A 6,068-nucleotide genomic window follows, 5' to 3' on the forward strand; every position below is an offset into this window, starting at 1 on the left:
GCCCCTGCGGTCCGGCCGGTTAAGCCGCCCCCTCGCAACCCGCGCGCTGGGCTCGCCTGTTCCGGCCCCGAAGCTTCCGCCCTCCCGGCGCCCGAGGGCGCTGCCTGGCGTGGCGCTGGAGGAGAGGGCCCCAGGGTGGGACCTTGACCCGGGGCACCGACTGTGAGGCTGTACTCTCACCTGGCTCCTGCCACCCGAAGCCTCCAGGAGTCCAAGACTGGGTGGATCCGTCCATCCATCCATCCATTCATCTTAACTAGCCCTAATCAAGGACCCCTGGGTACCAGGCACTGCTTATTCATGGCCCTGGGATACAGTGTGTTCTTTCCACCTTATGCTGTATCGGGGCGGGGGTGCGAGTCAGACAATAAACAGGAGAGTTAAGATCTGGAACCAGACCCTTCCTGAGAGCGTGAGAAGCCTTCCAGGGAAAATAAAAGCAGAGATTAAAAGGACCAGAGCACCAGGAGAAGGGAGGACAGCTCATTTACAACCAACAGTCAGGGATTGAGCGGAGGCTGGAATGTTAAGATCGAGACAGCCCTGGGAGAATCTGGGAAAGACTTAGAAGATGAAGAGAAAGATGTCGTCTCTGACCCTGAAAGTCCATAGCCTGGCCTCGGGAGAGGCTGTCGAGCTCCAAATTGTTTGTAAAATGTTATGTGCAGGTGTTTGTACTGGGGAGAGTACATAACTCTCACAAGATTCTTGAAGTGTCTGGAACCACTAAAAAGATTGTCAACCACAGTCAACAACCGAGGCTCACAAACAGGTGTCTTCACTGGCTGGGCAGATGACACTCAAGGAGAGAGATTAGCAAGACTTAAGATACCAGCAAGTATGGGGAGACTGGAGCCACAAACAGCACATGCCGCATCGAGGAAGCCACTGCTCACCTCAGGACAATTGATACCAGGCAGCAATGCTAGCCCACATTGCCCATCTTCGCATTTTTCAAGAGAAAGGAGCATTTCTATAGGAAATCTGACTTCTTACATGTCAGCAACTAATTTCGCTTTTAACACAAATACTATGGTAGGTAGCCAAGCACCAAATCCACTTGATTCTGCCTGGCAGCCAGTTTGCCATCTGCAATGAGCCAGGCCATACTCTGATATATTCACACTTGGCAGGAGCTGCTCCTGTGGTCCAGGCTCTACACTAGCAACAGGGTCCCCTAGAAAAGCAGACATGGTTGGTCAGTCCATCCTGCAGCCCAGGGAAGAGGAAGGCATGTGTTGAGATAACTAACACCATGCAACTGCCCCTTGAGAAGACACGTGCATCATGTAGGATGAAGACTTAGGGCAGAAATTTAGAGAAGGGCCAGATAAGACGCCTTTGTCAGGCACATGGCACTCAGTGATGGAAGAGGTACTGCTAGGTGCTTACACACAAAATACCCAGACAGAAAAGAAGCTGCATGCTAATCTTACTCTGAATATGTCTTTCCCAGTATAGTTTTAGTCTGAATATGTGGCCTTCTAAAATGTCACAGGCAAAGGCGCTGGAGAGTCCACTACAGGTTGTGATACTATGATTTATAGTAAATATTTTAGGGTCGCATGGGTGGCTCAGTCGGTTAAGCATCTGACTCTGGTTTTGGCTCAGGTCATGATCTCACAGATTTGTGGGTTCAGAGTGTTGGGCTCTTCAGAAGCAGCCCGGAATCTGCTTGGGATTCTCTGTCTCCTTCAATCTCTGTCCCTCCCCAACTGGTGCTGTCTCTTGTCTCTCTCAAAATAAAGAAATAAAATTAAAAAGAAAAAGAAATATTTATTTTGTACGGTGCCCAGGTGGCTCGGTCAATTGAATGTCTGACTTTGGCTCAGGTCATGATCTCAGGGTTCGTGGCTTCAAGCCCTGCATTGGGCTCTATGGTGTCAGCTCAGAGTCTACATCAAATCCTCTGTCTCCTTCTCTCTCTGCCTTTCCCCTGCTTGCTCACTCTCTCTCAAAAATAAATATTAAAAAAAAGAAATATTTATTGGGCCTTCCTCCTGCTCTTGGCACAGAGCTCCAAAAGCCCTTGGAACTTCCTGTGATGAGAACAAGGTGTCTGACTTTGGAAAGCACCTAAGGGTGGGGGCTGGCTGCCAGAGGAGACAACCAAGTGGTTAGAGTTGGAACTTCACCTGACCCCTGGGGAGGCGAAAAAAGAGGAACTTGAAATTGAATCAATAGCCAATGATTTATTCAATCATGCTTGTGAAATTAAGCCTCCCAAAAACCCATAAAGGTGGAGTTCAGAGAATTTCCAGGTTCAAAGAGAATGGTGAGCTCAGCTAAAGCATGGGATCCCTGTGCCCCTTCCCACATATTTTGACTTATGCATCTCTTTTTTCTGGCAGTTGGAGTTAAATCCCTTTTTTAATGTTTTTATTTATTATTATTATTTATGTTTATTTATTTTTGAGAGAGAGAGAGAGAGACAGAGCATGAGCCGGGGAGGGGCAGAGAGAGAGGGAGACACAGAATCCAAAGTAGGCTCCAGGCTCTGAGCTGTCAGCACAGAGCCTGAAGTGGGGCTTGAACCCATGAACTGCGAGATCATGATTTGAGTCAAAGTTGTCCACTTAACCGACTGAGCCACCCAGGCACCCCATTTATTTTTTATTTTTGATAGAGATAGAACATCAGCAGGGCAGGGGCAGAGAGAGAGAGGGAGACAAGTAATTCACAACAGGTCCCAGGCTCTGAGCTGCCAGCACAGGGCCCGACCGGGTGCTCGTTCTCATGAACCTCGAGACCATAACCTGAGCCAGAAGTCACATGCTTAACCAACTGAGCCACCCAGGCACCCCAATCCTTTTGTAATAAACTTGGAATCCCGTAGTAAGTTGTTTCTCTGAGTTCTGTGAGCTGCTGTAGCAAATTAATCCAATTTAAGGAACGGGTCGTTGGAACTTCTGATTCAGAGCCGGTCCTCAGTGTGGTGACAATCTGGACTTGCACTTGGCTTCTGAATGGGTTGGGGGCAGTCTCATAGGACTGAACCCTTAACGTGTGGAAGATGACATCTTCAGTGTCAGAATTGAGTTGAAGTGTACGACAACCTTCACTCTGCTTCCCTCCTGGGCTCTGTGGCTAGCCTGATAATTAAATTGATATAAGACAGATTCACAAGTTAGCCAGGCAAATTTAGTTTTTACATAAGAGAATTCATAAAAATACGATACTCAAAGAAGTGACCAGAGCAGGTAGCTTTTATTTTTACATTTTAGATAAAGAAATAATAAATTTGTGAAGAATTAAAGAGAAGAAGCAGCTCGGGCTTGGCATAGCAAATTAGCGAAGAAGTAAACAAGGTTTATTTATATAGCTTTCTGGGCCTTGAACTCCCTATCTCTGGGGATACAGATGTCTTCTGCCCAGGTTCCCTTCATATGGAAAATTTATTTCCTGCTTTCAGGGAGACAAAAGAGGGCCAGCATGTTTTTATTGCACTGTTTCCTGATAACCCATATGCTGAAGTGGCATATACGGGGGTAGCCTGCCCTGAACCTCAATACTGCTAAAAACAAGACAAGCGGCCCCAAATGGAGTCACTTACGCAAAGCCCTATGTCATCAAACTGAGATTGAACTTAGTTACAAGTTTGGCTCTCCCAGAAACGGAATCTTAAACCAATCAATGCCTATTGTAACTTCCTTGTTCCTGTGCCCCAAGTACAGGGCATTTGGGAATTCATCCATGTTGCTGCATGTAACCGCATCATGAGTTCCTTCTCATTCCTTCTCACTGAGTGGATGGACTGCCATTTTTTTACCTGTTCTTCCACTGAAGGACAGGAAGACAGCTCACTAGAAGTGCATTGGTAGTTTTTACTTTTATGCAAAATTATTACCTACTCAATAAATAAGTAAATGTTTTTTAATGTAAAACAATGTCAGAATGCCTGAGTGCCTCAGTCGGTTAAGCATCTGACTCTTAATTTCAGCTCACGTCATGATTTCATGGGCATGATATAGAGCCCTGCCTTGGGCTCCTAGCGGAGCATGGAACCTATTTAGATTCTCTCCCTCCTCTCCCTCTGCCCCTCCCTCCTTTGCACATGCTTCCTCTCTCTCTTTCTCTTTCACTCTCTCTCTTGCTCGCTCTCTCTCAAGAATATATAAAAATTTAAAAAATTTAAAAAGTAGAATAATGTCCTAAAGACAGAAGTGGGACTAAGATCCTTTAATGTGTAGTCCTTAAGGAGTGGGAGAGTTATAAATGCTCTCTCACTGCTGCCTGTAGATGGACTTCTCACCCCGCCCCCCACCCACCACTCTCCTCTCCGGCCACCAAGGACCTGTACAACCCTGCAAATGGACAGTGCCAATCCACCTTGCTCTACACTCAGCCAACAGCTATGCCTTCTGCCTGCCACACTTTCTGGAAGCTTCCTCCATATCATGTCCCACACTAGTCACAGTTTTAGGAAGTAAATGACAGAAACCCTCCATGAAACTGACTGAAACAAAACAAAAACAGAAAGGAAATCACTGGCCATGGTATAATTAAAAATACACACTCTAGCAGCTGTCTGCTCATGCTTGAATCCCACCTCAGGCCAGTTACAAAATCTCTTTGTGCCTCAGTTCCTACACTGATGAAGTAGGAGGACACCATAGATCCTAACTTACAGAGTTGCAAGGATTAAATGACGTGGTGTTTGTGTCACACCTAGAACAATGCCTGGTAGATAAGAAGTGCTGTATTATGTTTGTTAAGTTAAATAAATAGACCTAACTCAAAAGTCTAGAGGAGGAGCCCATGTTCATGTTAGCCTCATCCAGGGGCTCAGACGATGGCACAGAGCCATCAGCTTTGTTCTTCCCTCCTCTGAGTTTCTCCCATTTCCAAGTAAGTCCTCTCCTTTTGGTGACAAAATGGCTGCCAGCACCTCCAACTCCCCACATCGAGTCTCGTTGTCCCTGATGAAGTTGTGTGTCCCTGCACCAAGCAGAGAAATGAAATGCTCTGCCTAGCCAAGTGTAAGTCATCAGCTCACTCCAAGGGCCAGGAGGAAAGTAATGCAAACTCCCTATGGGAATTGGGGTGCTATTGCCAGCAAAATACAAATCCCATCATGCCCCTCTGTTGTGAATTTAGTCTCTCTCCCGACATCGATTCCACTGAGTTGAGTTTGCTTTAGGCCAGGCTGGTGTTCTAAAGCCACCCTCCCTTCCCCTCACAACCCCCCACCTTACCATCCTTGTAGGCTGAGGATCCCTTATACATCTTTGACTGCCCAGGGCCTGACACAGGCTAATGGTCCTGTTTCTTAAGTGGACTCACCCCCAAACTTCCAGCCTACAAATACATCCTCCTCTGCAGCAGACTTTGGGGTCCCCTACAGTTCCACAGGCTGGACACAGTCCCTGGGAAATGACTGACAGGAGACAGTGTGCAGAATTGTGATTATTTGGGATTTGTTCTTAATGTTAATGTGATGCGGGTTTCTTTCTGTTTCTTTAATGCCATTTTGTACTAAGGTGGTTCGAAATTCTTTACAAGCAGCTAGTAATTAATTCAACTTCATTAAGGCCAATTAATCCAGGATTAATTATAAATTTGCCCAGAGGAAGTTATTATACTTTGCTCTTTGATTTAGGTTTTGGCTTCTAAAGATTCTTTTAGGAGTGAAATGGAAATTTTCCTTTTCTCTGAGGGTATTTACCTTGCCAGTGATTGTGTTAACCATGTGCCTTCCTCAATATGTCCCATATTAACCTCGGATGAGATTGTCACTCAGGCCGCCAGCTATGTGCTACATGACATTGCCAGCACTAAACAGATCTAATGCCACATTAGCCATTGGGTGAGGAAGAGAGTGTCCTGGCCAGAACTGGTCCCACATGATTTCAAATCGTAGCCCTACTTCATGCTGGCTGTGTGATTCACCCTTTCTTCTACCTACAAATGGACAGAATAATGTTTTATGAGATCATTATAGTCTATACTGGCCAGCATCCACTCCCTCTTTTCCTGAAAGGCCCCTTGATTTTCCTTGGAGGCATCACACCTCCTCACCTCCAGACCACTGTGGGGATGGACTCCATTCTAGCTCCAAGTGAGCCTGA

This window comes from Suricata suricatta, chromosome 12, assembly GCF_006229205.1.
Source record: "Suricata suricatta isolate VVHF042 chromosome 12, meerkat_22Aug2017_6uvM2_HiC, whole genome shotgun sequence".
NCBI classification, from domain to species: domain Eukaryota; kingdom Metazoa; phylum Chordata; class Mammalia; order Carnivora; family Herpestidae; genus Suricata; species Suricata suricatta.